Below are 17,235 nucleotides of genomic sequence, written 5' to 3'. Positions count from 1 at the left end.
AAAGCAGGAAACGAAGGAAGAAAAAGTATTCGTTTTTGTTCTACCAATTTTCCTCTGGTGCTCGTTCAAAATCCTTCAAGACTCACGAAAGTCCACAATTACTTTCTACTCTCTTCCTGGCCATTTCTATTCGATTCCTCTTGCCGCTCGGCCCCTGCCATTTCTATCCCCTTAAATGATTGTATGTATACGTCTCGAATAGAAAAATGAGGGTGAAGGTGGCAAGCTTTGATTTAACTTCTACGCTCTTGTCTCTTTGTTCTCTGATTGATTGAATTTCGCAATCAGAACATTCGTTATAAGATATTTCTCTCGATGCCTGGGTTCCGCAAATACCGGAGCTATTTCAGTATTGTATCATTGTTCGGGGATAACAATTTATCTAACGCCAAACACAATATTTCAATAATTCAACGTCTGTTAACAAGCGCCAATTAACGAGGTTGAAAGAGCTCGTTAACAAGGAAAAGGCAATTCCTCGAAAAATTAGGGAACTCAGGTTCGTTTATGTGATTTTCCATTAATTTTTCTACAATAATGGAATCAAGATTTTAATTCCTCGGATTTTTTCATAGAATCATGAATGGCATTCACTAAATTCCTGCACAATAAACTAACTATGTTACTTGGCAGAAATCTTCAATTTTTCAGTTTTTACAGAAGTATTCACTGGAATTTTTTTTACATGGAAATTTTTTACCGTCAGTATTTCGTTGAAAACCACATTCGTAAAACATGATGTATGTTTCACGTAAATTACAGTTTCTTTGCAAAATATGAGGGAGTATTAACAAAAATGTAGCTTTCATCGCGAAGAACAGTAGTGGAACGGTGTGTAATTCTCATTCATCTCACGCACGTTTCTCCATATTTACATGGAAGAAAAATCGATAAGCAAATTACATAACGAACTGGCGTAAAAATGTACTAGCAATAACCAGTGAGAATCCATGATTTCTGGCATACCCGTTCATCAAAATAATTCTCATGTAAACATTACCACCACTGAAATTAAAAAATCAAATAATCATTACAGAAACCCCAGAACTCGTTGAAATCCCTAAATTTAAATAATTCCCTACAAATATTACAAAACCTCATTTCCTGCTAACACACTCAACCCACCCTAATTGATCTCTCCTATGAACCCCGCGTTTCACCCCCGGAAAGAAAATCTCGTTTTGAATAGAGACAACAAACTGCATAAAACAAGATAAATTCCGTGATCTATAGCCTCCCCGACCATCGCCGAAGACTGAAAAAAAAATCATGATAAAATGAGGTAAAAGCGTTGGCGGTAGCTGTCAGCAACTATCAGACTGTCAGTTATAAACAATAACGTGAAACAGTGACGGTGCCGAGGCACAGGAGACGTAGAAAAATTTGAGTTGACAGGTTGTGGTTCTGGTTGACAAACGATTGTGTATATGCAGACCAGACAAATACTACCAACGGAATAAAAGAAAAATTGCAGGTAATATATCTCATTCGTGATGCCAACATAATTTGCACACGTTATTGTGAGCATTTATATTCCCGTGTATTGTTTTACAGTTCCACTCTGCTCATAGTTGTTACAAAAATGAGCCCTGTCGAATCGTAGCTCCAAGTGCAACGACGTAAATTACCCCTCTACCAGTCCCTTCCACCAACCCTACCCTTTCCGCCCCCTCCCTTTCCCTCATCCCTTCGTATATCAGTAGTGCAAAACATGAAAACAAGCGCGGCAGTTCAATTCCAAACGGCAAATTGAAATATTTCAACTTTCCTGAATCACGCGATTATAATTGTAAATTGTATTCTTGGATCGCTATTCGCTATCAATAGACGTAGAACAGAGAATAGTCTCATACGGGAGAGGATAGTGAGTGAGTCAAACCGCTAGTAAATCTATACAATTCACTGACTGGATATATTCAGCATATTATGGAATCCCAACGAGTTATGCTCACAGCGATTGTGGACATTAAACGAGGACATTTTATGATCAAATTGTATTAACGATCTGCTGGGTACTCACTCATGAGAGCAGCCATTGGTATGACAGAAAATCCCATTGTGTTCATTGTCAATGGTAACGAAGAATTGAACGCAGTAATGCAATATCGGTAAAACGATGAGAGAAGGAGAAGAGGGACTCGGTGACGATAGTCATTCAAACATTTCATTTGTATGTGTGATGATTGTTTTGTGGCAGAGTATGTTATTTAATTGAGGTCCTTGAAAATGTATACGAAGTGTTCCGAAGTGTTGAGGTTAATCAATATGTTGGATGTGTTGTTCTTGAATTACTGGAGATAAGAGTAAAATATTGCATTCGGGTGATAATCTTCGATCTTGTCGGTAGTTAATTGGTCAAATTATTTACAGAATTGACTGAATAAAGATCTGGAATTAAATTGAAAAAAAAAACAACTATGAAATTAAATCGTATACTCAATCGTAAAATAATGACTACATCGGTAAATTATTCTGAAGTTATGATAATAGCAGAGTTAAATGTCTCATATTAATCGTTAATTTTCTGAGTGAACTGAATTGGTAGCTCGGAGTAATTGGAAGGTTGGCGGGAATAGCTGGAAGGTTGGCATGCATGGTTATCGGGGTGGGTCGACAGCCGAGGGTGGATAGGACGTAGAAAAAACGGCTCATCCTCTGCCCGACTTTTTTCCCCCATCCACTATCCTTTTTGCCTCAAGGCTTATCCTTCTGATTTCTTCGGACGTAGTTTGTTCTTTCAGGTTCTCATCCGGACGATTTCTATGTCATTCCCCCATACAGAATTTCTCTTTCTGCTCCGTTTTTATCCATTGTCCAATGTGATTTTAAAAATATATCGATTCCCTCCAGACGCTCTTCCACTTTTCCTATGAAATAAGAAAAAAAGATGGAAACAATTTTTGTTCCTCTCCAAAGGCTGAAAAGTAAAATAACTACTCACCCAGGAATATCGCGATGGTCGTATGTGGCGACCTCTCGTAACTTTGATTTGTCGCCGATAACCAACGATTGAATTGGTCAAACGTTGCTGGTGAAGTTGGAAAAATGCTGTTGAGAGGAATAAAAGGTGTGGAATTGTGGTGAAGTATATAACTTGTATATAACTTGAATGAAACAAATACAATGGAAGATACGGTTACGAGAGATTTCTCACCAAGATGGAGGGTTGATGGCTTTTGAAGCTTTTGAAGCTTGCAATACGAAATTCCAAGTGGTGGACGAAAATGGACAAGTCAGTGTGACGATACTGACTTTCTCCACTGTCTCCTTCGTGGCTTCAGTGTTCCATTTATATCTTCATCGTTAAAGGATTCTCCGGTCAATGCATTATTTAATCATGGCGCTTCGTTAGTTGGGAGAACCGACTTAATGTTCACTAGGAGCCTGTGATCGTCGTCGTCATAGATTATTCACCAGATGGAAGTAATGCTGTCTCCTCATGCACTTCATGAACAGAGAATCAAACGAACATTTTGATATTTCGTTTGGTAATTCTGATGAGAAATCTATGGAAACAAAAATAGAATGAGGTTGATAGAAATGAATAGAAAAATGTTGATAGAAGGGCCTACATACTGACATATATTATATGCATATATTATGTGCAAAATATGTGACATGTGAAGTTGATTAGTCGAAAATAATGAACATAATCTAAAAATGAGTTCAATATTTCGTTACAGGAAAACTGAAAATTCTGATAATTGTGTGATTTTATTTAAAATACTGACACTAATTACATTTTAAACGGTATGGGCTTCTTTTACACGTAATGGTTTGACGATTCACTGTCAGACATTCTATAGTTACTATTCATTCATCATTGATCACTGTTATTCTGAGCAAACTTTGGTCCTGTGTCACTCAGATATTCTATCTCTGATAAATAAGGGAATAATTCTATTCTTATTCTAATTTGCCATGAATGTCTGACATGGTCGAAGTCCTGTAGTGCTTAATCGGACTTGATTTCACATGTGAATGGCTGATTCTTGCAGCTCTCAAAATGGAAAAAATAGACTTTGTTCAAATGTCTTTTTTCCGTAAATAGTCCTCGACGGAAATGAGGTGCTTTAGAGACTCTTCAACCACCGAATTCCTTCGACAAACGTTCGCAAGGTTTTTGTTCGCTTCAACTATCTCAGAATAGTCTTTAACGATCCTAATGCACAGTCAAACATTTTCCTCTGGATTCCTGACTTCTGATATGTTCCATTCAGAATAGTTACGTCACAGTGCCATCGGAGGAAACTCCATGTCAAATTTCATCGAAATTCACTGTCAATCGGTCGGAGATTATGGGTCAATAATTTATTGGTTAGTCCAATGAACAGGAATGTGAGATCATTTTTATAATATTCCTAAAGGTTACGGTGGTACCGTAATTAGAGGACATGTCGTTGAGCTTGACCTCTTCCGAGATGTAATACAAAGCAGCTGATGAGGTTAGTGCAGCATAAATAAGCTTTGATTGACGATCCAGAGGTTGAGTGGTCAGTCATGAAATCAATATGGGTCATTGAATTTCAATCGTTTCTTTTGTCACGTATTCCTAGACAGAAGTGTCACTGGGGAAATAAAATTTTCCCTCTTTTCAATACATTGACTGAAAAGGAAGTTTTGTAAGAAAAATATGTTTTCTTGAATTGAAAATTCCTGTTATCATTTCAAGTGAGTGAACATTTCCAAGCCCTCGGTCAGGGGTTCATGAACCCTGTTCTCGTCGTCGCCGATTCACGAGTGTGTGGTTTTAATCTGACCGTCAGTTTTACAGTCGTTAAATGTTCCAACATAACGAGGACTGTCAACATACTCCACCGGTATTCTTGACAGAATCTGTCGTCGTTTTTTATTTAAGATGAAACCAAATATTTCTTCACCGGTGGCACTGTACTCTCTATCTCTCTCCTCTCATCGATATGGTTATGTTCTCTGTTGAAGAGATATATTGTGAAAGCCCCTCAGGATCACGAGTCTCGAATACCTCAGCAAAAGCAAATTTTGGAATTTTACATCTCTTTAGTATTGTTTTTTCAAAGACCAAAATATAAATAAACTCGTTTCTGTGTTTCGAGGAAGAGGATTTTTCTTATGTCAAGTAAATCATTGGTTCATTCTAATTTTTTTCTGTGGAGCCCATTTATTTTATGTAAAGTTTCATTAAAGTTGTATTAATAATTTATAAAAATTATTAAACGTAAATGAAATCGAATTTTTCGTTATTTCATTTGTGAAAATAACGGTATAGCGCACTATTTAAAGAATGCTAATCATTTGATCCTCGCAATTAATTCTCATAATCATTTTTCTGAGTGTAGAATACCTTTCCTGTGGGGTCAACATGATGTAGGAGAAATCTAAAAGAAAAAACTCACGAATGGAACGAGTACATTCGAGAAATATCGAATAAATTCTTGTATCAGTCTAGTGATTAGTCGATGCAATCTAATTGGATAATGTATGGATAGATATCTGTGTCACGTATTCAAATGACTACACTCTCCAGATAGTTGAATTCATCAAAGAGTTATGAGCCAGTGTATACCATGCAATTCTATGCAAACGTTTGGTGTATTCCATTGAATCCGATATGTCCAACAGATTATCGTCAATTAACATTCCCCAAAATCATATTGGTGCTTTCCCATTTGGCACGTTTCATTCGCATTAATATAAACGATTGACGCTACAAATTTGTTGTTCCAATCGGTTTTATTCACTGTCAACTGAATTAATCAAGAGTTTTGGCGTTGGCAGTCCCTTTGAAAAAGATTCAGTGTCGTGGTTTTTCAAGCATATTTTGCGATATCCTTAACATCGTATGGTATGATATATGTATATTATTACATAAAATGTATTAAATGAAATTATAAATTATCAGAATAAAACCGAGTGGAAGTTCAAACCAGAAGGAAATCAACAACTGACCAGTTGATCATTTTTCGATCAGTTTTTAATTAAATTGATCACACTCACCATTGTAGACCATTAGATTTTAATCCAATAATAGATAACACCCATTCACAGAAAAAAATAGTCAGAAAAATTCTGGTGGTATCACTAGAAGAGAAAATATTTTAAAAAGTGCTACATCACATATTAGTAACATAATATAATACGTAAAATTTTGTTTTCACTTTGTAGTCAAGCGTCTACCATCTCTCATAGTTTTTCACAGCTCCTTCTGCAACCTCACACTTGCTCCACTCCTCACAGATATCAGCTTCCCCTGGGTATGACCTCTACATCAGCCACCGTCTGTTCTACCCTTCATCTCAGCTTTAACTACTCTTCCTCGAGACCTTGCATCAATTTATTCTTCATGGTCATCTTCCCCGTCTGCCTGATTATCACTCTTTCTTATGACCTGTCATTTCCTCCTGACATGAATTATAACATTTCCACTTTTTCCGCCATCTGCTCACAAATACCCAGTCTTTTGCTGATTGCGCGATCGACTCAGAGAGTCCAAATGATATTATTGCGATTATCAACAAGAGATTTAGGAAAAATCTCCAAAAATGATGTAACCTCAGGTAAAAATTACGTAACGACTTTTTATTGTATATCTGTGGATGTTGTCTCGTGTCAGTCTTTTCCTCTTCGATCAATTCATCCCAAACTGTTATGTCTGCGCTGTCTATCGGAGCTTACAACTACACCTCATCCCCTTCCTGGTACATTCTCATCCATCGCATTGTCGCCAGAGCGATCGCGTTGCTTAGTTTCCGGAGTTGTTCATTCTCAGAGAGTGCCCACTGTCTCCAATCCTTTGGTTTCTAACAAAATTTACAGGAACTGAAAAAAGAGCAATGTAACGACCTCACGACCCAGTTTTTTCTTTCAAACATCCACAGAAAACTCTAATTTGATAAAAAACAACTTGATTAGTCTTCTATCTTCAGCAATCTCAATAAATCTGATTGAATTGAGGTTGCTACGTGGACTAAGAAAATCCAGAATTTTCCTGAAAAAATTCAGCCAAAAGTGAGGCGAAGTGAGACTCTCTTCTAGTACAGTCAAATAGTAGAACAAAAGTAAACTATCTAGTCTTTATTTTCTAAATGCGGATACGCCAAAACGTAATTTCCCATTTCATCGAAAAAAAAAAGATTTTAAAGAAAAATTTTTCATTTTGTTCTGATAATTTGTTTGAGACCGAATGTTTCCTGTAGTATTGAAGTATCCAATGATCTGCTCCATGAGCTTCCAAATCGTAGTATTTATTGATAACTGTCTACTTCAAATATTCAAAAATTGCAATGAAAACCCATTCTAGCATTTGGAGTGAGTGAGTGAGGCTCTTCTCCATGTTGAGCTCACATTCGTTATCCACTGCAGTATCTGTTTCACTTTTTTTCCACACATTTTTATTTGATTTTTTTTTTTCATCCAGTTTGGCTCGCTGATGTCGTATACCCGTAGAATTCGCGTCCGAGAACGATATTATCCTCTCGTTACGTGCTGCAAATTTAAATTCATACATGGGCTTTTGTGGGATAACCATCGCACTCAGGCGGTATATCTATACCTTAAATTTTTTTGTCACTTTTATTTGCCCGGATTTAAGTGATTTGATATCCAATTTCCGGGAAATTTATCCTATGTATCAGGACGATCATGCAAATAAGGAAGGAGGGTTCATAATACTGAATGAACGGTATAATGTTCGATGTTTTCGAATGGAAATAGGAGGTGGACGCCACCTCTCGAGCTCAGAAGAGGAGTTTCCTCTGATTTTGACTACGAGAAAAGGAATCGTAAAAAAACATTAAAAGTTCGGTAATTATTTGATTATCGATTTAGCCAATTTGCCAATGAGCTATTTCATAAACTACCCTAATTGACCCTAATGGAATACCAACAGCCCTCTGACTTGCGAAGGCGCATTAAACGAATTATTTTCAATTTTCTAATTTTCCGTCTCGGTCGCACCGCATGCGATTCCAACACTTCATCAAACTGCTGAGTTGTTCATCATTTATCACCAACAGTCCACAATTTATTCCCAAGCAGGACAATATTCAATTCACCAAACTGCCATCAGTAATGCTCAGGTCTGCAGCTATTAGATATAACAAGATGACAGGGTAGAACAGTTCACTGAGTTGTTTCAACCGTTTCAACGATGTTAACGTTAACACACTTTGAAGAGCTCTCTTCGCTTCCAATACTCTCTGATCCTGAAGTTGCTCAGTCGCGTAGTCCAAAATACTCCCCTCGATGAGTGGAAAAAAAGGAGGAATAAGCGACTGGGAAAAATGAAATCCCAATTGGACCAAAGTGCCATGATCAGAATCGGCGAGGTGAAAAGAAGCTAAAAAAAGGAATGCAGATGAAAAAGAGGGGTTGCTGTGATGCCGTGCCACTAGAAGCATCCAACCATGACCAGACACTCCCACCCCTTCTTTTCCACTCACTCGTAAATACTTTTACGCACCACTTGAAAGAAACTTTAAATTTCCTACTCAAAGGAAGGGTCCACACCTTGTCTGAATATCGATTTCTCCCCTCGATTTGCACTGTCGTTTCGCTTCCTCTCGCTATTCTAAAACTCTCCGAAGTTTGATTAAAAACCGTTTCAACAATTGGTTGGCGATAATTTCATGCAAAACAAAAGGGAGGATGGTAAATTGGAAATTACTCCTATTATTAGGTTTTCCCCGACTGCTTGTAGTTTCTCGGGACGTTAATGGTGTAACATCAATCTTGAATAAGATCGTAAACGATCCAGTTTAATGATTCACCTCATCGCCATCTTGATGCATACATTGCATCTGCTGTGTAAATGTATGAAACTGTATGAGTAGAATTAACTCATAACATTATTACTGTACTTGGATGTCGGTGGAGGGGGGAGAGGGGGAGGGTAAGTCAAATTTAATTCAATGAAATCAAATAAATTAAATTATTTTCCTTATATTTCATCAATATTTCCACCCTCCAACGTCTGACTATTTCCCCTTGTTCCCTCTACTTTGAGCCATTTCCATTGAAGGAAATTTCTCGCGAATTCTCACAAATTGCCACTATCATTTTTACATAAAATGTTTTAAAATTCATGAACACATTTCTTCGCGGATAGTTGACTGGAATCCAAGGAACGAATCTCATTCTTCTTACTGGAGAGGTGTTACATCAGAGAGAAAAGTAGGTGGCGCCCGGGGAGAGCCCAGGACGTACGGTAAAAAGCAAAAGATGAAAGGAAGGGCGCAAATAGAAATTGAGGAATGAGAGAAAAAATGTGGATGTGTAGAGAGGCGCACACGAGATATCTACACATTACAGAGAGAGGGAGAGGAGGTGGAAAAAAAATGAGAGGAAAAGCAGGATCTTTCCCCGTCGTGAACTTTCCAAAGACACCTCGGAGAGTGAAGAAATTGACGAAGGTGGGAAAGGCCTCAAAGAGAAAAGAGTGGAGGCAGAAAGAGAATTGGAAGGAAAGTAGAGAAGAGAGTTTTCGCTTGGCAGAACGAGTTAGAAGCTGGCAATATCGGCTCAAGCGTGAGCTCGACGATTTTCCTCTTTGCGTTCAATACCGTAAGCAATCTTAGATGCTACTCCAAGTCGAGCAAAGATTTGTCGTTCACTTCCCATTGAGGGCTATTTTACTTTCATCCTGAATTTTTATTTCAATGATATGATTGTTTTTATTGAATATAGGAACTAGCAGTTCATAAAATTTTCAGTCACGTTAAATTTTCGGAGGTAAATGTACGTTCGCGTTATGTTAAGCGCTATTTTTTTCGAAGCTGACGGTGAAATACGAACGAATTCCATTGGTTTACAACTTTGTTGGTTTGCGAACATCACTTTATATTGAGTTTAATTCAATGGCACAGTAGAGTAGTACGATTTATGTTTCGAGGTGGAGAGAAAAGTTGAATAAGAATTACTGGCAAAAGTGTAGAAAACTTTACGGTAGAATATTACAGAAATATTCAATAAAAATGCTAAATTTACGGTTTCATTGGGGAGCGAAATGAGATTGAAGAAAATTTTCGAAAACTGTTGAGGGATAAACTGCGATGATCTGATGGATAAATTTCAATGCACTAGGGCATTGAAATGGTAGATGGTTTCATTCAATTTGCGGAAGAACAAACCATTTGCGAATTTATTAATTTAATTGACGTTCGTTACATTCTCTTCATGAACTACATTTGATGATTGTAGGTATTCTATGATAACAATTTGTGCTTGACAATCGATATACTCCATTCTTGATGGGTCCTTTCACATATTTTTTAATTGACAGTCCAATCAATTTGAGTTTAGGGAATTTGATTGATTAATCAAATTATATTTAATACATGAGATTCTATACTATTATTATAAAGTTATATTATCCTTTTATATTATTATCATTAGGATTATTCGTTCATTTTCGGGCATTTTTTTATTTTTATATTATTTGAACATTTTTTTCTGCAATCCGACTCAACAATAGACATAATAGACATAATGATGACTTTTTTTATTTATTAAATTCAGACATCGCATTGTTATTACCTATATTTCAAATTTAATTCATATTTTTTTCAAACTTGTTGTGAAGCATTGTTAACAGGCCATTATTGTTTTACATCTCTATTATAAAAAACTCACCATATTTTCTCTCTCATTCTCTTCATTCCCAATTATCGTAGTATTTATTAGCTGCATTTCAAGAACCCATTTCTGAATTATATATAGATATAAGAAATTATCACCATTAGACGGTATATTGCCTCCTCTAAAACCCACAATTCCTGGAACACACCAAGAAAAACACAGGCGGATTCCGTATAAATTTACATCACTCTTCTCTGATAATAATTCCACCACTTGAGATGACGTGTATTTTGCTTCAAGTCGTTAAACACGCACTTAAATGTGAAAAATTTATTTTTCCTCTAAAAAGTCGGTTCCACAGTACCGCAGGGGAAGGAGATGCAAGAAGGCAAGGCAAGGGGGAGCAGGAAGGGCAAAAGACATTGACAGAGAGGCGGGCAGGAGTCCATGTAAAACAAAGAAGACATTTGTAACGTCAAAAAAAAATAGGAAATAAAAAGAAAATTATTTTTCCTTCATCTGACAGAAGCCCAAAAAGGAATTCAACCAGTACAAGACAGTAAAAATATGAATTTTATCCAGTTGCACAGCAGTGACTCACAAAAACTCATCTGTTTTCCTCGTAACTACTGTAATAATGAAATGTACAAATATGTATCTTACCTCACAGTGGTAATGAGTCTGACTATCCGACTTCCATTCTCGCACTTCATTAAAATGTTTTTTTCCCTTTATACTTTATCCACATATCATATTTTTCACTGGCATTTTCTTCCACTATTACAGCAACTCGTAGAACTCTGCACGAAATTCAGTACTGAAATGTTGGTTTCTGTCGTGGTGGTTGCGATACAAAATGCCAGAGGCGACTTTCCAGAGAACAGTATACATATACTGAGAACCAGCGCAAAGGAAAAATAATTTTTTTGGTAAATCTGAAATGGGGATATGAATAAATAGAATGATGTGTTGTTTTCTGTAGCTTCACACACAAGATTAGCCGATTTACAAAACATATATCTCTCCTAATCTTTTTCATTTTCCAAACCTATATATAAACGTCCATCTATCAATAACAATAAATAATAATAGTAATAAAAAATAATTGAGACCATCGATTCACTCCACAATTCTGCATAATTGATTCTCCACTCCACTGTGACTCACTCGTGTTTCTCTCAAGATATTTTTCGCTATATAAAGAGTAAAAGACCGAGCATTTGCGGATGTGCTGACGAAGCACACTCGAAAGATGTTGACTCAAGAGAATGAGGGGAGAAATAAAGTGAAATGAAAAATTAATACTCCCAACTCACCGGGGAATAAGCATTAGTAGTCCACCGAGTTCACTAAGCCCGTAGAAACTACAAAAAAAAACCTGAAATAATAATAACAAGTACTGTGATACAATAACGCCAAGTTGCAACGGTCGTGACAATTTGCCAATTGGCCAGTCCTGGTTTGTTGACCCAGCGGAACTCCCATCGAGCGACGATGGGCTGCTAGTGTGAGTCACAATTCCACTTGGCAAATTTTATCAATTTCACTATTTCCTGGCTAACCGCCAGATTCCACTCGACCAGTTGGAACGGGTGAGAACTTCGCCTCCCCTCCTCACCCCTCCACCAATGTTGAATTTTTTTTTTCCTCCTTTCACTGGGAAATTTATTTGTTCCCCTTCTATTTTCTCAGCCCTCGTGTTCGTCACAAGACATTCCGGTGGCTGTTTGGGTGACTGGAGTATGTAAAACGGTCTGAAACTTTACGGCGATTCCGCAGATTGTGGCCAGAAACATTCCAGTCTAGTTTAAACTCCCCTTTTTTTTATTCTGTACGATGTCTCCTCGTTTATTTACTTTGACTACTTGTATGTAAAAATGATGTTCACTTGTGTCTGCTCAGATACGGAGGTTTATCCCTGTTTCCTGTCTTCTTCACCTTTGCTCAAGCCCACGAATTCCCCTCTTCTGAGCCCTCTACGTCTTCAATTTCGATTGCTGTGGATGGCGTTTTCACCGTACAAACTCGGAGCCTTGACAGGACAAACAGTCTCTAATCAGTTGGCTTGTCAGAGTTGCTGGCTCTATCTACTTTTCTAAGTGAGGGAACGATAGGAATTGAAAGAGAAGGTCGTCGTTCAACTGTCGGGGGTGTACTGGTAACAGGTAGAGATGGAACTAGGCGAATATCCAGTACTCGTGTATTTCGAGTAAATAAGACGTTTAAATAAAATCAAGCGGAGTGACGCTGCCATTCCTTGATGGTACTGCTCGATGTTCTTAGTTGGGGGGAAGGGGGAATGTTGATTGGGAGAAAAAGGGAAATAAAATTGTGAAAGGGATGAAAATTCATCGCTTTGATTTGATGATAGAGACCAGATTTCTTTTCAAGTGGTTTTCGGATTGATATATATTTTATTCGAGATTCAAAAACTATTGGGTGAAGCCTGTCAAATAGACTTGGCTTTAACTATCAGTTGGCTGTGATAAACAATTTGTCTCAGGCTCGGTTTTCGTAGGAGTGAGGATTTTCCACTAATCAGCGGAAAATTAATCCTATTTTTTTCCTCCGTTGATGGGGAAAATGTCGTCCCCATGTGGAAGGATAATTTTTATCAACAATTTCTCATCTGTGGAGCGATTAACCTTTTTATTCTATTTATTTATAAATCGGTGGTTCTCTGGATAGAAATTACTGCCGGAAGTTGTCGGCTGTAATCGATAGATGATCTAGCTTTAGAGCCCATTGCCGGTGAGGAGTTGAATTCAATAATGGAGGAGCGAAAGGTCAAAAGTTTAATCGCCTTTGGAATAAGTTTGCGAAGAATACGTTTGAATTTACGAGGAATTGCGATTTTTTTGTGGAACCATTCTTGTTACCTGCAGTTTTCTGAAGGGAATAGGTCTGGATCGTGAGTGCTGAAAAGCGACACCTTTCTGGAAAAATCAGGTAAAAGATCGTTTATCATGTTCTGTTGAATTGGGGTTCCTTTGAGGGAATAATGAATCATCGCAATATTGGAGAGACAAAATTTTACTCTGAAATGCAGTCATCTCAGTAATAATAATCTCAATGGTACAATCGTTTCTTTAGAAAAAAAAATTTTTATATCCATTGTTTCTCCGCATAACGACTCAACAGCTGACATCCATGAATATGATAGCAGTTTGAATGAATGCAAAGACTGATTGAATGAAGTCAGGTTCGTTCCCATAATGAATTATTAGACATTTGTTCCCACTGACGAACGAGAATACTATATTTCTGCAAATCACTTGACTTTCGTATAGGCATGAAAGGACCTGTGGGAAGTGAAATTGAAGGGCATTAACTTTTCAGAATTTCAAATGCTACACGTGGATGGGATAATCCCTGACAGTATTATCATAAGATATCTCTCACGAGGCTCGAGGAATTTTTTTCCAGAAAATGCGACTGACGAGGGGAAAAGACGAGAAAAAAAGCGAGCCCTGAGTGGCATCGTCCCTCCTCCCTTCACCGTCAATGGTTAAATTTTATTAGCTGGATCTTCTCTCCCCTTCATCCTCACCCGCTCCACAAGTACTCGATTCCACCGTCTTTTCAACGCAGAAAAGAAATTGCCGTATATAGTAGTATTATGGACCGAGGAAGTAAAATAAAGATAGAAGAAAAAAATAGTTATACAGAGTTAGAAGGGAGAGAACTGGCTTTGGCAGCCAATATCTTGGAGTGCGACTTATCCTGATCCTTTTTCACATTCAGTGAATTTAAATAATGGAGATTGCGCTAATTTGCAGTCAGTGGCTATCAACTTTCCAAATATTCTCAGCATTTCTCTGGTAAAAAAAAACATTATGCACCTCGTCATATTTTTTTTATGCTTCTCATTCACTGTCAAGCAGTGTCACTGGTGGCCGGAGGCTTTTTTCCTTCGTCGACATTACTCATTTTCCTTTGTGTCGTGTTTACATATAAATCTCTGTGATTTCGGTGTCACTTCCTTCATTATTGTTGTACAGCGTTGACAATCTAAGTTATAAACAGTTTCGATGATGTTATGCATAGGTTTGGATACTTCACATCTCTTAATTCAATTAGCTGTTCAAATTCTCAAGAACACGAGCACCGAATATCACGTGATATTTTCATTAGTGGGTGGTAGTCCATCAACTTGATTTCCCTGGTCACTTTGCAATTTTTACCTGCGAATAGAATGGATTCATTGGACCCATTTAAATTTAATTAAGGTTTTTTCAATTACTCGCTTTCATCTACATTAATTTGTTTTCTCATCCTTAGCATAACGTTAATATCATCTTCTCTCTGGGTTCATTCCACCAGCCTAGATACACAGATCAAACCTTCTTAAATCTCACTAGGGTAGTCAATACTTTTACCCCCGTCAGCTGCAATACTATTGGTTTTCGCGAGCTACAAGACCTCATTAATTGTATAAAACGATCGATTAGAGTGCAATTGTCCTAGTCATGACGGGAAATTAGTTTCTAATGCATTAAAGTCTGTGGCTCGACTTATTTCTTTCTTCTGTGCTATTTACTCCACTATGTTTATTTCACTTCAGAAGAAATGTGGGGTCGAATACCACTGATGTGGCGGTTGGAAAAATGAGGGCTGCAGGAGGAAACGGCAGAGATAGTCTTGAAGTGAAGTAATCAAGAACAATAAAATCTTCGTGGTAAGAAAATCGCAGCTTTTCCGTTGATTAATGCATTTGAGGTGCATTGTACCACTGCATAGGGGTAACAGAATATTTCCTGCTGAATATTGAGCCCTCAGACATCGGTTTAGGCCCATAAATACTGTACACTGTGAAAGAAAATTTGAATAGTTTAAAATGTTGGAAAAGTTAATACAATTAATTTTCTCATACAATGCATTTGATCGAGAAAAATGAACAAACGAAATTGAAAACATTGAGCGCTGGAATTTCAGGAAAAAATATTGCTTTGGAATAATAATTTGGAGAAAATTACTATATCATGCAATTCACTGCTTTATTCGATTTTTGATAAATACTACTGGTAGTGCTCTAAAAATGATTGCTATTCGTTTCGATTTCTATAATATCTGACTCTTGTTGACCAATTAAAGCTTATCATCTACCATATTTTGTGATTTTGTTTTCGAAACGTCTTTATACCTTTCTTTACGATGACGTCTTTTACCGTTTCTCTAACAATTTTTAAATTATCATCTTGTGTCGTAGTATGAATTGTAATAGAGTCTATGGAATCAAAATTTAACAATTCGAATTGCTCCTGGAATTCGGCAATCACCGGATAAACAGTATATTCTGTAGGATATCGTCTAAATTTCCCTGTTGCTCAACTTCCGTTCAACCTAATTGGAGAAGATCAAAGGTAATAAAGTTTTGAACCCAATTATTCAGTTTATTGCAGTACACGGTATCAGATATGATAGCGACTTTTCGGGGAATTTGGGAAATTCATAAAGGTACCGATTAATTTTACTTGCCGCTGCACACACGATATAAACCTGGCTTCTCCACTAAGCTCTGAAATTAGTGAGCACTCCCGACGATGGTAGATACCGCGCTGAGAATAACCAAAACGTGGTTCAAGAGAATGGAAACTGAGGCTTCATCTGGGTGGTATATATACCCCTTTCCCGTATGACTTCAGGGTTCACTCTCACATGTACAGACTGGTCTTATTACAAACAATCATACTGGGAAAAACATTTTAGTTTATGTTAACGAGATTCGTTAACTGTTAACGAGCCCCACAATTTGATATGAATAAATTAATATCTTTTAATTGTTCACAACTGCTTCAATTCTCTCATTTAACGCTATTTTAATTGTGCATTCGAGGGAGACTTTGATATCTCCGAAAATCTGTATTATTCTCTTCGGATGATTGGTTTAGTTTTATTTACCCTTCGGCCCAATTGAAAATAGGTCATCATACTACAAGACCAGACAATGCCACGTTATTGAATAATAATCATCCTGTCTTTCTTAAGTAGAACGAATCTGGTTTGATTTGTCTGACTTCAATTTGTAGAACGTCTGAAGAGATAATTCAGCTCGAACACATTTAACTGCTAAAAAATAACAAAGAAAATACAACTTTGATGGGGTCAAATAATTATTTTGGGTTAAACAGAAAGAAGGGAAGGTGTGGGGAATGAATAATGCAATTCCAAAGGGCAGCTGTTCAAGAAAATCCTCCTTGTACGTGATTTCAGTCCTCAACACCGTTAAAAGTGGATTATTTTGAGAAAATGGTCTGAGTTTTACGGACAATCAGCCCAATCTGGTTATCCAGTAACAACATTAATAATTTTAATTAAATTAACTTCGAAAAAATTATAGAAATTATTCTTCATTATTGATAATTCAGATCATCCCTCAACATAAAACCACGAGAGTTGAATCTTCAATTCTCTCGTGTTTCATAAATGAATTCTAAAAATAATATTGAATATTGAAGCCGTTTTTACAGTTAATTATTCTTTAATTTATTTCAGTCATATGAATATAAAAGCAATAATTATCTGAAATCATTTTTTAAACCGCTCTCGGGATGGAGCCATAGGGATTTAACTCCTCTGATGGAGAAATTGAATGTGAATTAAAATCAAATAAAATTCTGCCAATAAAGTAACGCATCAAATATTTAACCTCTATAGAACTTACGAAACTTGACGACACGA

The 17,235-nt window shown here is 37.0% G+C and overlaps 1 protein-coding gene and 1 long non-coding RNA gene across 3 annotated transcripts in view; one reads left to right on the top strand and one right to left on the bottom strand.

The window, feature by feature from the left end:
- Window positions 1-17,235, top strand: part of LOC135164484 (tyrosine-protein phosphatase Lar) — a 284,343-nt gene that overhangs the window by 68,897 nt on the left and 198,211 nt on the right. The gene's annotated exons all lie outside the window — the stretch shown is intronic.
- LOC135164489 (uncharacterized) lies at window positions 1,706-16,914 on the bottom strand. Of its 2 annotated transcripts, XR_010299312.1 has the most exons (7): window positions 16,456-16,914; window positions 11,667-15,363; window positions 11,218-11,489; window positions 10,609-10,751; window positions 3,155-3,506; window positions 2,942-3,048; window positions 1,706-2,867 (listed from the first exon to the last, which is right to left on the bottom strand). It is a non-coding gene; the product is annotated as an uncharacterized LOC135164489 (long non-coding RNA). The 2 variants fall into 2 exon arrangements; XR_010299311.1 differs by having other exon boundaries at window positions 11,218-15,363.

This window comes from Diachasmimorpha longicaudata, chromosome 7, assembly GCF_034640455.1.
Source record: "Diachasmimorpha longicaudata isolate KC_UGA_2023 chromosome 7, iyDiaLong2, whole genome shotgun sequence".
Classification (NCBI taxonomy): Eukaryota; Metazoa; Arthropoda; class Insecta; order Hymenoptera; family Braconidae; genus Diachasmimorpha; species Diachasmimorpha longicaudata.
This window is presented reverse-complemented; position numbering and strand designations above follow the sequence as displayed.